The 16,793-nt window shown below is 42.5% G+C and overlaps 1 protein-coding gene across 5 annotated transcripts in view; it reads right to left on the bottom strand.

Annotated features, from left to right (window-relative positions):
- CUL2 (cullin 2) overlaps positions 1–10,834 on the bottom strand; it is a 71,520-nt gene extending 60,686 nt beyond the window's left edge. The window contains exons 1-2 of one of the 5 annotated variants that reach the window (XM_025000723.2): positions 10,474–10,666; positions 9,947–10,122 (exon numbers count right to left, since the gene is read on the bottom strand). The gene's annotated coding sequence lies outside the window, so the exon portion shown is untranslated. 5 annotated transcript variants of the gene reach the window in all.
- Positions 10,835–16,793: the final 5,959 nt, after the last annotated feature.

Raw genomic sequence — 16,793 nt, 5'->3', positions numbered from 1 at the left:
AAAAAAAAAAAAAATTAAAAATAAATAAAACAAAAAACCTATCAAATTTAACTTTTTATTTCAGTACTGATCATTCCCAGCAATAAAACTCTGGCATTCCAAAAATTATCAAAAGAATCAGTTCAGTTCAGTCACTCAGTCATGTCCGACTCTGCAACCCCATGAATCGCAGCACGCCAGGCCTCCCTGTCCATCACCAACTCCTGGAGTTTACTCAAACTCATGTTCATCAAGTCGGTGATGCCATCCAGCCATCTCATCCTCTGTTGTCCCCTTCTCCTCCTGCCCCCAATCCCTCCCAGCATCAGAGTCTTTTCCAACGAGTCAACTCTTTGCATGAGGTGGCCAAAGTATTGAAGTTTCAGCTTTAGCATCAGTCCTTCCAATGAACACCCAGGACTGATCTCCTTTAGAATAGACTGGATGGATCTCCTTGCAGTCCAAGGGACTCTCAAGAGTCTTCTCCAACACCACATTTCATAAGCATCAATTCTTTAGCACTCACCTTTCTTCACAGTGGGGCTTCCCTGGTGGCTCAGAGCTTAACACATCTGCCTGGAATTCAGGAGACCCGGGTTCGATCCCTGAGTCGGGAAGATCCCCTGGAGAAGGAAATGGCAACCCACTCTAGTACTCTTGCCTGGAGAATCCCATGGAGGGAGGAGCCTGGTAGGCTCAGTCCATGGGGTCGGAAAGAGTCAGACATGACTGAGCGACTTCACTTTCACTTCTCTTCATAGTCCGACTCTCATATCCATACATGACCACTGGAAAAACCATAGCCTTGACTAGATGGACCTGTGTTGGCAAAGTAATGTCTCTGCTTTTTAATATGCTATTTAGGTTGGTCACGGAGAAGGCAATGGCAACCCACTCCAGTACTCTTGCCTGGAAAATCCCATGGACGGAGGAGCCTGGTAGGCTGCAGTCCATGGGGTCGCTAAGAGTCGGACACTACTGAGCAACTTCACTTTCACTTTTCACTTTCATGCACTGGAGAAGGAAATGGCAACCCACTCCAATGTTCTTGCTTGGAGAATCCCAGGGACAGGGGAGCCTGGTGGGCTGCCATCTATGGAGTCGCACAGAGTTGGACATGACTGAAGTGAGTTAGTATAGCATAGGTTGGTCATAACCTTCCTTCCAAGGAGTAATTTCTTTTAATTTCATGGCTGCAATCACCATCTGCAGTGATTTTGGAGCCCCAAAAAATAAAGTCTGACACGGTGTCCACTGTTTCCCCATCTATTTCCCATGAAGTGATGGGACCAGATGCCATGATCTTCGTTTTCTGAATGTTGAGCTTTAAGCCAACTTTTTCACTCTCCTCTTTCACTTTCATCAAGAGGCTCTTTAGTTCCTCTTCACTTTCTGCCATAAGGGTGGTGTCATCTGCACATCTGAGGTTATTGATATTTCTCCCGGCAATCTTGATTCCAGCTTGTGCTTCTTCCAGCCCAGTGTTTCTCATGATGTACTCTGCATAGAAGTTAAATAAGCAAGGTGACAATGTACAGCCTTGACGTACTCCTTTTCCTATTTGGAAAATCTGTTGTTCTATGTCCAGTTCTAACTGTTGTTTCCTGACCTGCATATAGGTTTCTCAAGAGGCAGGTCAGGTGGTCTGGTATTCCCATCTCTTGAAGAATTTTCCACAGTTTATTGTGATCCACACAGTCAAAGGCTTTGGCATAGTCAATAATGCAGAAATAGATGTTTTTCTGGAACTCTCTTGCTTTTTCAATGATCCAGCGGATGTTGGCGATTTGATCTCTGGTTCCTCTACCTTTTCTAAAACCAGCATAACCATCTGAAAGTTCAGGTTCATGTACTGCTGAAGCCCGGCTTGGAGAATTTTGAGCATTACTTTACTAGCATGTGAGATGAGTCCAACTGTGCAGTAGTTTGAGCATTCTTTGGCATTACCTTTCTTTGGGATTGGAATGAAAACGGACCTTTTCCAGTCCTGAGTTTTCCCTCAGGACTGCTAAGTTTTCCAAATTTGCTGGCATATTGAGTGTAGCACTTTCACAGCATCATCTTTTAGGATTTGAAATAGCTCAACTGGAATTCCATCACCTCCACTAGCTTTTTTCGTAGCAATGCTTTCTAAGGCCCACTTGACTTCACATTCCAGGATGTCTGGGTCTAGATGAGTGATCATACCATCGTGATTATCTGGGTCATGAAGATCTTTTTTGTATAGTTCTTCTGTATATTCTTGCCACCTCTTCTTAGTATCTTCTGCTTCTGTTAGGTCCATACCATTTCTATCCTTTATCGAGCCCATCTTTGCATGAAATGTTCCCTTGGTATCTCTAATTTTCTTGAGATCTCTAGTCTTTCCCATTCTGTTGTTTTCCTCTATTTCTTTGCATTGATCAAAAGAATACTGGGGCCTAAATAAATTTCAGGTAAGTCAATATACCCTAGTAAATTTTTAAAATGACATCCAGGGGGCTTATTGAGCAGGTTATAGCCTAAATACACAAAATAAGGAAAATATTTAATACCTAATCAAAGAGCATTATTAATTCTTCAATATTTTCCATTTCTAAGACTATCTCTGGTATACACTGACCAAAAGTTATCGTGATTTCATATGAAGATAAGCTCCAAGCATGCATCTAAACTCTTTCATCTTACTGCACTGAATGTGTGGCCCATGAGCTACAGCCAAGAGGTATCTTTGTTAACTGCAGGCTCAGGGTAAATGTTTACTGTTGCAATAAGGCTTGACACACAGCTCCACACCACAAATGTCATTTCCATCATGTGACTTGCTTACTTAAGAATTTCTAGGGGACCTCCCTGGTGGTCCAGTGGCTAAGAGTCCATGCTCCCAGTGCAGGGGATCCAGGCTCAATTCCTGGTCAGGGAACTAGATCCCATATGCTGTAACTAACAGTTCACAGGCAACAACTAGAGATTATACATGCCGCAACTAAGATCTGGTGCAGCCAAATAAATAAATATTTTTTTAATTAAAAATAAAAAGAATTTCTAGTAGTGTGTTTTTTTAAAAAGGCAGACACTGGTGAAAAAAGTCAAGAGAAACACAGTGGTCTGTAACTTCAATTGGCAAAATGTATAGTGCAGGAAGAAAACCTTAGGAAGGGGGACAGTAGGAAGTACAGAATATATTTATAATACAACAAAAAAATTATAGAAGAATATGCTTCCAAACTAAAGTCAACTTGACCAGAATTAAAGACCTTTCTCCTCCATGACTTGAGACTCTCCCACATGTCTACAAACAGTATTTCTTTCCATGGCTCCTATCTCAATGAAGCTTTATGTCTTTTTCACTTACTTGCTCACTTTTTTCCAATTTTAATAAGCCAAGCAGGAATTTAAGACTCCAACTAGCCTTAAAAAAATTCTTACAGATGTTTCAAGGATGAGTTAGAGAACTTGAATTAATCTGAGTTTCTCATGAGTAGGCAAGCCCACCCACTCTGGCGCACAGGTAAGACAAAGCTGTGACCAATAAGCCTTTCCACAAATAAACATTAAGACTGAATTTTCTTTCTAGTCCTGACCATCTATCCAAATATTAAAAAGGATTACTCAAATTATACTCTAGTTATCCTTTTTAACAACCCAATGACTTGCAATTTTTGTTATCCTGAGAGCTAAATTAAGTCACATTATCTAAAAACCTTGGACTCACTTTGGTAACTTCAAACCATTATTATGACTATTGGAAAAGTATGCTCTATTTCTATCAGAAAACAGCAGTTATAAATAAAAAGGGACAGCAAGTGTAAATCCTATAGTGTTTGACTGGAATGAGAGTTATCAGCATGGTTTTTAACACAGAGAGAGAGATGAAAGATATAGAAATAAACAGATGTTGTGTATGCATGGATTAGTATTCATACATGTATTTCTAGCTCCGTTCACTGAGAGGGCCTAGGAGCAATGACACCCAATGGCAATTAGCACACATAACATCTAGATCTTGGTTTCTAAAAACCATTCTCCAAGAGAAGGAACCAGAGCTCACTGGAGAAGTGATTGGTTCCAGGGCTGCAGCAGGGGCAATATAATGAGTCTGGACATGTTAAGATGTCAGAAAACAGAAAGTGCGTTCTTAAAGAGGCTGGAGGATGTTAAAAAGACAAAGAGCAAACTTGAAAGCCATAGAAGAACAATCTGAGTGATTAAATAAAGATAAAATTAAATTATAAACCATAGAGTAAAACAAGTATCTCTGACTCAACATGGATACAAATATGGAGACGAGACAGTTCTCCCTTATAGAAGGATTCCAATTAATAAGTGTAGAAGGAAATGAGAAAAATACAAAATTGCCATCAGGTGAACACTGCTGTAATTATTGTTATAAGCAAGAACTACCAAAGAACGCTGAAATGAAAGGACAAAAATTTGAGAACAGGATTTCTGCATAGTTTCAAAGAATCTCCCCCCATATATCCAGCAATTACAAATAGAAAAAATAGTAACTTCTACAAGCAAAGAAATTTAACAGACATGACCTTAATGAGAGCTAACATCACCTCTAATACAATATACTGACATCCTGTATCCTGCAATATGATACGCTGTAGACTCAGCATCACTTCTTTAGTATGCCTGCCAAAAATGTACCACCTCAATCTAACTATGAGAAACCATCAGAGAAACCCAAATTGAGTCATTCTACAAAATAAACTGACCATTCATTGCAAGCATGAAGATGATGGAAGACAAGAAAAGATCATCACAGATTAGAAGAGACTTGGGAGACAGATCGGAGAAGGCAATGGCACCCCACTCCAGTATTCTTGCCTTGAAAATCCCATGGGCGGAGGAGCCTGGTAGGCTGCAGTCCATGGGGTCGCTAAGAGTTGGACACGACTGATCGACTTCACTTTCACCTTTCACTTTCATGCATTGGAGAAGGAAATGGCAACCCACTCCAGTGTTCTTGCCTGGAGAATCCCAGGGACGGCGGAGCCTGGTAGGCTGCCATCTATGGGGTCACACAGAGTCGGACACGACTGAAGTGACTTAGCAGCAGCAGCAGTAGGGAGACAGATGCTAAATGCTGTGTCTGATCCTGAACTGAATCTTGAAAAGGTAAAGGACATTACAGGAAAAACAAGTGGGATTCACATAAAGGTCTGTAGTTTAATTAACAGCATGGTACCAATGTTAATTTTCCTCGTTTTGATCATTGTGCCCTGGTTATATAGCTGTTGGCACTAAGGAAATCTAGGGAAAGGTATACCTGAGCTTTCTGTACCATTTGTGCAACTTCTCTGTAGAGTCTGAAATTATTTCAACATTTAAATTTAGGGGACTTCCCTGGCAGTCCAGTGCTTGCCTGAGACTCAGCGCTTCCGCTGCAGGGGCCATGCGTTTGATCCCTGGTTGGGGAACTAAAATCCCACTTGCTACGTGGTGCAGCCAAATCAACAAAAAAGAAACAAAAATAAAATAAAATAAAAATGTAAGTATCCTGTACTTTCCGTCAACTGAAGTAAAGCAAAACTGAGAAATTCAAGAAATATTTACACACGGTAAATCTAATATTTCATTATTTGAAAAGCAACCTACATTAGAACAAGACTTAAGTCATCGAGTTAATAGATATTTATTAAGTATTCACAATACTCAGACCTCTACCAGGTATTAAAGATGTTGCCTTCAAGAAGCTTACAGCTGATAAGAGAAATAAAGATGATAAACTACTAACCTGACTGTATATGTGTCAGAATTTTTCATCAGTCAGGCTATAATTCAATGATTAAATAACAACAGTAACATTTACACTGTTAAAGTACATAAGTGAAAATTCTCTGGATAACTAAAATCTTCAAATAGAACATTAACATCTACATTTACAGAGTTTAAGTAAGCTTAATACACTGCTACTGCTAAGTCACTTCAGTCATGTCCAACTCTGTGCAACCCCATAGACGGCAGCCCACCAGGCTCGCCTGTCCCTGGGATTCTCCAGGCAAGAACACTGGAGTGGGTTGCCATTTCCTTCTCCAATGCATGAAAGTGAAAAGTGAAGTCGCTCAGTCGTGTCCGACTCTTAGCAACCCCATGGACTGCAGCCTACCAGGCTCCTCCGCCCATGGGATTTTCCAGGCAAGAGTACTGGAGTGGGGTGCCATTGCCTAAGCATACATATTTCATAGTATTATTACTAATGCTGCAAAAAAGAAAAACTAAGTATTTTTAAAGATATTTCTCCAACCTAGAAACTAAATACTTACTTATCTCAGACGAAAAAGAAAAAAGGGAGGTAACAATAACATAAATAAAATCAAACTGAACAAAACAGTTCATAAATCCAGAACAATCTCAAGAAAAAAAAAAAGAAACCAAAGAGGTAGATCAATTTACATAGAAAGTGTCTGGCTAAAGACAGCTAAGTGAAAATCAAAATGTCAACCAATATAAAAAATAGTATTAAATTCAGTAGGGAACACAATGATTCTGAGTTTTTTAATTTTTCAAAAAAAATTAAGCTTAAGCAACTTACAGAAAATATTTCATCTCCCCTCCTCTGGGTCAATCAACAGGGGAAGCTAACATTAACCGCACTCCAAAAGTTGTACCAGATGCTAATATCATGACCTTAACTCTAGTCACTGTCTCAAAACTTATTAAGACTTAAAGGAACTTCACTGTTCCAGTATCTTCAACAGGCCTTCCCAAATACAAAGTAGTAACATAGTCTGAATCTTATATAGATCTTCTTCAACTTAAGATCAGGTTACGTCTCCCCAAATCCATCAAAAGTTACAAATATCGTCAAGATGCATTTAATACACCTCACCTACCGAACATCGTACCTTAGCCTAGCCTACCTTCAAAGTGCTCAGGACGCCTACATGAGCCCATAGTTGGGCAAATCATCTAACAGAAAGCCTACTTTGAATAACATGTTGACTGCCTCATGTAATTTTGTGACTACTACATTGATGAAAAACAAAACGGTTGTCCATGTGCAGGATGACTGTTAAGTATACTGGTTGTTCCCTCTCATGACCGCTTGGCTTTCTGGGAGCTGAGGCTCGCTGCCACTGCCCAGCATCACAAGACTATCATACTCCATACTGCTAGACCAAGAAAAGATCAAAATTCAAAATAGGGTTCTACTGAATGCATATTGCTTTTGTACCACCATAAAGCTGAAAAATTGTTAAGGCAAATCATTGTAAATTGGGGACGGTCTGTATTCCTAAAGATGGTAACATAAGAATTATGCTAACATCTGCAACGCAACAGAAACTTGACTGTTAAGATTCAAACCCAGGCAAAGGGCCAGATAACTCTGAACAGAGAGTCTGATTATTAACTGATTACTGAGAGAGAATTCAGTCATACATCTCAAGTAGCAATAACTTTTGTCTCATGAAAACATTCCAAATTTCTGCTTGTTTTTCCAAGCTTTAACATTAGCTAAACTTCCTCAAAACATTAAGATTCAATGCTGGTCTTTTTATCAACTTACTTGAATTTAACTGACAGTACATTCACGGAAATGCTGCTTTCGATCATAATCAAACATTTTTCTAGCACATAAAGAAAACAGGCAGATAAGAAAGATGAAACACACAAGAAACAGTGCACACTTTTGTTTAAAAAAAAAAAAAAAGCCTCACCAAAACAGCTCTTTAAACTAAACTCCATATCTGCAGGTCCTAAACTCACAGAAGATAGGGACCAAATCAGAAAATGCTTCGGTGCCCCAGGACCATCTAATCTTCTTCTGTACTTTCTTATTTCAGATGCCCTCATACTGCTTCATAACCTTTTTAATACTATTTAATACTCTAAAAAATACAAGGTGTCAAATCAAAGCAAGTATGCTACCATTTTTGCCAAGTGGGGAGAAGAAACCTACACACATTTGTCTACATGTCCACAAAATTTATCTTTGGAAAGATGTGTTGAGAGACCGTCAAAATATTTGGCCTCAAATATGTTGGGACAAGAAAGAGAGACTCTCATTCTATATTCCATCAAACATTTCAAATTCTGAATCACGTGAATATAGTTTGTATCTAAAGATAATTATAACAAGAAGCAAAACAGGAGTTTTTTTTTTTTAATTCTTTATAAAAATTAACATAATTATAATAACCAACATATAAAGTCAGATGACTCCCCACATCTTTCTCTGACTAAAAGTTAAATCCTATGAAGGCAGAGATTTTTGTCTATTTTTTCACTATGATGTATCCCCACTGCCTAGTCCATGCTGCTGCTGCTAAGTCACTTCAGTTGCTCAGGGACTCTGTGCGACCCCTGAGATGGCAGCCCACCAGGCTCCCCCGTCCCTGGGATTCTCCAGGCAAGAACACTGGAGTGGGTAGCTGGGGCTTAAAAAATACTTGTTGAATGAATGAATGCCTCCCTAATCTCTCCACTGAATTCCAGACTTGTGTATCCAACCGCCTGCTTCTCATCTCTACATGAATACTGAATAGGTCCTACTTCAAATGTCCCATCCAACCCTACACCCATCTTCACCATCTCAATTCATGGCGTCACCATGATCCAGGTGAAGCCTCAAACCCAGGAGTCACCCCCAACCCAGCCAACTGCGTTCCCATCCGAACCAGGCCAGATCACTACTTTCAACTCCAAAATATAACTCAGCATCTTTTTTCTTTGACTCTGGTCACTACTCAGATCTGCCCCAGCCTTCTCACCAGTAGCCCTGCTTCTTTCCTCTTATCCAATCTCCTTCACAGTCAGATTGTAAACCAGACCATATCCCACTTCACTCCCAGCTTCACAAAAAGGGAACAGCTTTTCAATGTTCCTTAAGAATAAAAGCCAAACAAACTCCTCTGATAACAGACCTCACATGACCTGACCCATGGCTACCACCTAAACTTTTCTTTCTCATGAGGGTCTCAGCCCAACTTCAGTGGGTTGCTTTCAGTTTGCTGACCCTAAGCTTGAAACTACCTTTGGACATATCCATCTGCTGTTTCCTCAGACTTCCAGAGGCCATATCCTTCCCACTTTTCAGATATCAGGTCAAAAGTCTCCTCAGACAGGTCTTTCCTGACCACAGCATCTGAAGCAGTCTCTCCTCGTCACTACCACGACTTCCTATTTTACTTCTTTTATAGCACTTAGGATTGGCTGAAACTTTTTCTATTTCTTACTTTCTGACTTTCCCTTACCTCCCAGAACTGAAGCTCCAGGAGGGCAGAAATTTCACATGTCCTGTTTATGGCTGTATCCCGAAGGCCTCAGGTAATGCTTGTCATACAAACCAGGTGCTTAACAAATAGTGAACTGACAAAGGCAAGGCAATACGGACTTTGAAGAAGGCCTACAACATTCCATTTAGTGACACACTGGTGAAGATAAAAAAACATGAATAAACTACCTTGCCACAGAAAACACTTAAAAATCACCAGAGGCTGGAGAGTGAAGTAAAAGTATTTCAGATGCATGTGAGCATTCAGACATAGAAAGGGTATTTTTCACATACTATGTACAGATGTCCTTCCAACTTATAAACAGTATCTGGGGTAGGGAAGAGTAACTGAGAACACCGTGTACATCTGCTATTTCATCTCCGACTCTTTCGGAAGGGTCTTCCAGCACCGTATTTGGGCAAAAGAGGCAAAATATAAACAATCTGTTCAATTGTCTGCCTTGGAAAGAAACGTGAGATAGTAAAGAGGAGGGAGCAGTCTTTTGAGTGTTCTTAAATGCCTATTATGTAGTCGGTGGTAAGTCAGAACTAAGTGATTATTTCCCCTATCTTACTCTGTATAGATCTGGGACTGGTCTAGTTCAAAGATGCTTACACTGTGAAGCCAAAGTCTGTCTTGAATGTTAATAGTCTTTAATCTTATTATCAGAATGTAAACTTCCAAGGTTCTCCCTTACAACTAGGTATTAGTACTCCCTGGGGAAAGGAGAGGATTTAACGACAAAACAGTCTGCAACTCACAAATGTTTTCTGTACATGCACGTATTTGCAGGGTGGTAGGGAATGGTCCAGACTCCCTGGTGTGTAACTAAGTGCTCTTAAGAGTCTAAGGATCTTATTTCACCAGACCCCAAGGGTTGAGACAGGTCTAGCATGCACGCAGGGCACTCCTCCCCAGAGCTATCAATCTTCGCTGTCTGCGAAAACAAAAGTGAAGACACTCGTGGTAAGGATGTAAGAGATTGATGCCCCCCGCCCCCCACCCCTCACACCGCAAACACACAGAGCTGTGTAACCGCGTGAGCGCGTAAATAAAAGAGAACATGCACTCGCACCTTCCCTCCCTAGGAGCAAAATGGGGCCGAGGGAGGGGCGGCCAAGGCCGGCTGGAGGCCCGGGATCCAGTCCGGGGGCGGCCAGGCTCCGGGGCCGGCGCTCCTGGAGCCGGGGTCACCCTCGGGACACCCGGTCCCCGGCCTCCCCCCATGCCTCCCCTCCCCCTCCGCGCCCCCAACTCCTCTCCCGCCCCAGCCCCGCCACCCACTAACCGGGAGAGGAAGTTTCCCGGAGCCCGCAGCTGGCTCCGGGCCTTCAGCGGGTTACCTGCTGCAGAGGCGGGACGCGGGGCAGGGAGCAGGGGAGGGAGACAGTCCGAGGGCGCGCAGGACGGTGCCCGGCGAGGAGGGTGGGCGGCGGCGGCTGTCAGCTCCGTCCCTGCTCACCGCGCTGCCATTACTGCGCGCAGGCGCCTCCCCGCTGGCCGCCACCACGGCCGAGGAGCGGGGGGGGCAGGCCCGGGGCCGGGGGCCTGGGCGCTCACCTGCCGTCGCGGGAACACGGGAGAGCTCCCGGATGGAACGGCGCAGTGGGGAGCGGACAGGGGAGAAGGGCGGGCGAGCCACGCGAGCGATGAAACAACCGTCCTCCGAGGCCCTGCTTTCCTGGCACAGCCTCGGGATTCCTCTTCCGCGACCACAAAACACCCCCCTCCTGCGCCGGCGTTGGTAGAGTCCGAGTACGGCGAGGGCCGAGGGCCACTCTTGTGCGGTCGCGGAAGGCCGAGAGAACCTTGCTCCAAGCCACTGCGAGCGGTCCCAGCTGTCCACGAGCGCTCGCGGTTCGCTGAGCTGGCGACTGAGGACCCCTAAGTCTGGGGGCTGCTGATAACAATGTGTTAGAAAAATGGTTTCAACACAGGATTTCCCCCTAAAGTTCTTTTAGAACTACGTGAACATTCTGATACACCACCATCTCCCTTCCACCTACTTACTTCTATGGGCGTTTCAAAGGATTGATAGGTATTAGCAAAATTAGTTTCCTCGGACATACTCCTTTTCTAGTGGGTTTTTATCTGTAGACATTCTGAGACATAAATATGTATTTTCAGTAGAGGCCTGTCCCTTCACAGCCTGTGACCCCAACTCCCCGCCTCCCTGCACCTGTCAATCCAAGGGTGTCCTTCGCCTACAAATGCTCAGGGTGATGTTGACAAAAGTTCATACAGTACCCATCTCCTCCCTAGTACGCACAGCGCCCCAGGGAACAAAAGCCTGGCTTTATTCTCTTATCAGCCTTTGGTATCCAAAGATCTCAGAAGTCAGTCTTCTCTTCTCTGTGCGTTTTGAGCCTTTCCCATCCAACACCCTTTCTTAAAACTCTGTACCATTCCTTCAGTGCACGCCTGTAGGCTTAGTCCCTTCAATCGTGTCCGACTCTTGGGGACCCCATGGACTGTAGCCCGCCAGGCTCTACTGTCCATGGGATTTTCCAGGCAAGAATACTGGAGTGGGTTCCATGCCTTCAAGGTCCACGTAAAATCTCCTGACCTGGTAAATCCCACCGATCTTTCTCCTCTTCTAATCTGCCTCTCACAGCACTTGAAGTCTGCAGTACTTATTTTAAGAAAGCTATCATATGTTAAAATCAATCCCACTATATGACCTGTTTTCTCACATGGTCTCTTTCTTTTAATCCAGCAATTTTCAAAGTATGGCCCTCAGACCTCTGGAAATCTGAAATCTTTTCAGGGGTCCCTATGTTAAAAACAATCTTCTTACTTCCAATAGGAGAGGGGCTGTGCTGCAGCAACACCTGGAACTCTCCTGCTGCCTCCACTACTGTAAAGACAAGGCCAAGGACTTCATGCCCACCAACAAAGAGGAGCCCATCCGGCTGCTGAGGGAGGTGGTGCTGTTGACAGACGACAGGAACCTGCGTGTGAAGGCGCTGACCAGGAATGTGCCTGTGCGGGACATCCCGGCCTTCCTCACGTGGGCCCAGGTGGGCTGAGGGGGCGCAGCCACCCCCCACGGAAGCGCTCCTGAGAAGGCCTCCAGGCGCCCAGTGTAGCACAGAAGACAGCCACGCGCCTGAGCCACCAATCCACCCAGAAAATAAACCATCCTCTATCAACGCCCCCCCCCCGCCCCAAAAAAATCTTCTTTGCAAATAGCACGTTCTTTGTTATTTTTTCTGGGTTCACAAAACCCGGCTGACATCTCCTCAGGCAGAATCAAGAGGGTGGCAAGAGACATTCCCTAGCCAACCAGTGGTTAGGCCTCTGCACTTTTACTGCCTGGGCCTGGGTTTGATTCCTGGTGGGGAAACTAAGATGCCACAAGCTGCCTGGCAAGGCCAAAAAAAAAAAGAGAGTGGCACAAATCTGTCCTGTAGGTCATTGCATTGATGCCATGCACTCCCAGTTTGGTACTTTGTTCTTGTTTTGTATTACGAATATCCTTGATGAAGTAGTAAGAAGTACTAATTTTATAAATTTCAACCCTGAGTACAGGCCTTCTAACATTGTGAGGGAAGAAACAGGAAGCACACGCCTACTCTTGCTGAATACCACAGTAGGACTGGTCTTGAAGAAAAACACTTGAGTGTCTGAGTTGCCAGCTGAACCATTTTTTCGTGGAGTGCCGTTTTTCCTTGAAAGAACAGTTGATAGAAATGTTAACATTACTCTGTCTTGGACATTTCTACAAAATGAGTAACATGAGCCGAACACTTCAAGCAAAATAACTGACAGTATTTGTTGCCAATGATAAAATTTCGCTTGCAAGTGAAATTTGAAAATGTGGGAAATTTGTGTCAATACTGTCAACTGAGATAATCAATGAACAATCTATAACAGGAATAGAAAAGAGTTTTATTCCAGCCTAACTGAGAATGATAGCCTGAGAGATACAGATTCAGGCTCAAAAATGAGGGAGGCTTATATGGGCAAAAACCACAAAGTTAACCTAAGTTGTCAGGACTTAGGATTAGAAATAGCAAAAAGTAAGGATGCTTGTTAGGTAAGGATTGGTTGGGATCCAAAATGGTTGCATAGTTAAAAGGGAAGACCTTGAGACCATAAGGTTGCAGCCATCAGCTACTAACAGATAATTGTGTTTGAGAACTGCTGTCCTTGAATTCAGAAAATTCAAGTTCTCAGTGATGGAGTAACAAGTGTGAAACTATATCCATAATGACAACCTGGCTCCCTTTTGAATGCCTGAACCACAATTTCTCCATTTTCATTTTTTAAATAATTCTTTTTTTAAGGGTTAAAGTAGACATACTGTACCTTCAATAAGCCATGAGACAAACTGTTCCAGTTAGCCTAAAGTTCAAGCCAGAATGACTTCACCATACTTCAGATGTGAAAATGTCTTCCATCACCACCATGAGCTTGACAGCTTAAAGACTTTTCTGATGAGACTGTAGTGCTATTAATGATTGTAATTTTTTGATATTGGATGATAAGCTATCTCAATACATGGAAGATCTACATGACACAGTGAACCAATATTTTCCAAATAACTGATGCAGGCCACTTTAAAATCACCCATGGATAAAATATCAATTCAAAGTGAAAGATCAGAGGATAGATAGGTGTCGGAGTGTGTGTGTGTACATACACATAAAACACAGGGTACAAAAGATTACCTGATATGGTTGCAGATTTTCATTGCAACTAACCCTCAAGAAACATCCACCTGTCAAATTTTCTGTATCAGATAAGAATATCCACAATCACCCCAAAAGGCAATTGAATTCTCCACCCAAGGCTTTCTATTTTCTTCCTATACTTCAATCACAGAGAATCTAGCTGTCTTTTATTAAGCCAGATATTAAAGAGATACACAAAAAAAGAAAGCAATGCCTTACTTCTCACTAAAAAAATGAAAACTCATAGAACCTTTTTATTTTGGAAATATGAGAGGTTGGTTTAAGATGGCAGAGTAGAAGGAGGTACACTCATCTCCTCCTGTGAGAGCACCAAAATCACAACTAGCTGTTGAACAACCATCAACGGGAGGAAGATGGAACCTACCAAAAAAAGATACTCCATATCCAAAAGCAAAGGAGAAGCCACGAGAAGACAGTAGGAGGGGGCCATCACGATAAAATCAAATCCCATACCTACTGGGTGGACAACCCACAATCTGGACAACAGTAATATCAGAGAAATTCTCCCACTGTTGGGAAGATTCTGAGCCCCACATCAGGCTTCCCAGCCTGGGGATCTGGCAAAGGGACAGGAAATCCCTGGGGAATCTGACTTTGAAGGCCAGTGGGATTGGACTGCAGGACTTCCACAGGTCTGGAGCAAACAGAGACTCCACTCTTGGAGGGCACAGACAAAACCTTGTACATACCAAGACCCAGGGCAAAGGAGCAGTGACTCCACAGGAGACTGAACCAGGCCTACCTGCTAGTGTTGGAGGGTCTCTTGCAGAGGCCTGGGTCCACAGTAGCTCTCTGTGGGGACACAGACTCTGGCAGTAGCAGTGTCCTACACCATGAGCCCTCTTAGAGGTCATCATTCACCCTATCATAGAGTTTTTAGAAAAACAAAGTTATCCTTTCTAATCAACCCTTCAAGCCACTGCTTTAAGCAATATTTGGTCTTTACCTTCAAACCAAACCTTAAACTCTAGTTCATCTCTGAGTCCTCTTCTTGTTTTCACATCAGATCAGATCAGATCAGTTGCTCCGTCGTGTCCGACTCTTTGTGACCCCATGAATCGCAGCACGCCAGGCCTCCCTGTCCATCACCAACTCCCGGAGTTCACTCAGACTCATGTCCATCGAGTCAGTGATGCCATCCAGCCATCTCATCCTCTGTTGTCCCCTTCTCCTCTTGCCCCCAATCCCTCCCAGCATCAGAGTCTTTTCCGATGAGTCAACTCTTCGCATAAGGTGGCCAAAGTTTTACTTCTTGTTTTACTTCTTAGCAAAAGCTACATATATTACTTAAAAATGTGTTTTGGCTTTGTGTGATGTTTATTGAATTCCTTTATTTTTTTCCAATTTCAAAAGTAATAAATGTTTTTTGTTTTAAAAAAAAAGCAAACACATTTTTTAAAAAGACCAATATTACAGAAATAGATAACCATGTTTAGGTTGATAAATATTCCTCAAGATTTTTCTATGAATATGATTAAATACGTTTACACAACTCTGAACATATTATAGATTTGCCACTTTGTAGCCAGCTATTTTTACTTCTGAATCTTTCTGGTTTTGGTCTTTATGAGAATATTTAAGTAATTATCAGACAGGCATAGTAATTTATAAATTTATATTTAAAGTAAATTAATGAAAAACATTTTAAATAGAATATATTAAAATGCCATTACATAACTCAGTAAACCAAGTATATCTATTTCCATTCATTTTTCACTTAAGAGTGTACATAGTTTTCTCTTTTCATTTCATAATCTACATATAATACTCACCATTCAAGGAGCCCAACCAGAACCATTTTCTGTGCTTCTAAGCATCCTTTATAGACGTGAAACCCAAGGAGCCCTGATTTTTCTGAGACTTATGATTTCAAATAAATTTATCCTTTTTATAATATACTAAAATTGAATCATCTTTTCTTAAACCTTTACTGTAAATTTGCATTTCATAGTTACATCATTTATTAAAACATTTTCCATCTTTTATGGATGTGAGAGTTGGAGTGTGAAGAAGGCTGAGCACCGAAGAATTGATGCTTTTGAACTGTGGTGTTGGAGAAGACTCTTGAGAGTCCCTTGGACTGCAAGGAGATCCAACCAGTCCATTCTAAAGGAGATCAGCCCTGGGATTTCTTTGGAAGGAATGATACTAAAGCTAAAACTCCAGTACTTTGGCCACCTCATGCGAAGAGTTGAGTCATTGGAAAAGACTCTGATGCTGGGAGGGATGGGGGCAGGAGGAGAAGGGGACGACAGAGGATGAGATGGCTGGATGGCATCACTGACTCGATGGACGTGAGTCTGAGTGAACTCTGGAGTTGTTGATGGACAGGGAGGCCTGGCATGCTGCAATTCATGGGGTCGCAAAGAGTCGGACACGACTGAGGGACTGATTTGATCTGATCTGAAACTAAAACAGAAAAACAGAGATTGAAGAACTGTTTTCATGTTTGGAGTAGCTGATTAAGGAGTGGTTTTATGTTTATAAAAGTACAAGGCTCCTCTTTGGAGAAACATCTAACTGCAGGGCCAGGGCAGGAAATACACAACATGAGTCTGGAACATCTTGTAGTGTGAAAAAGTAAGGAAGTGCTCAAAAATAAAAACATCCACGTTGATAGGAGTAGGTCAAAGGACACAGAAGCCAACTGAAAAAGCTCCCATGAGTCAGAACTAGAACAATGTAAGCAAGAAAATAACGAGTCAAAGATGATAACCCAAAGTAGAAAGTAAATATCCATGAGAAGTGAGAGTGAAAGTTGCTTAGTCATGTCTTACTCTTTGCGATCCCATGGACTATATAGTCCATGGAATTCTCAAGGCCAGAATACTAGAGTGGGTAGCCTTTCCCTTCTCCAGGAGATCTGCCCAACTCAGGGATAAAACCCATGTCTCCTGCATTGCAGGCAGAT

The sequence above is a fragment of the Bos taurus genome, chromosome 13 (genome assembly GCF_002263795.3).
Source record: "Bos taurus isolate L1 Dominette 01449 registration number 42190680 breed Hereford chromosome 13, ARS-UCD2.0, whole genome shotgun sequence".
In the NCBI taxonomy this organism is placed as follows: domain Eukaryota; kingdom Metazoa; phylum Chordata; class Mammalia; order Artiodactyla; family Bovidae; genus Bos; species Bos taurus.
The sequence above is the reverse complement of the archived record's forward strand: the minus strand, read 5'-3'. Positions and strand labels throughout refer to the sequence as shown.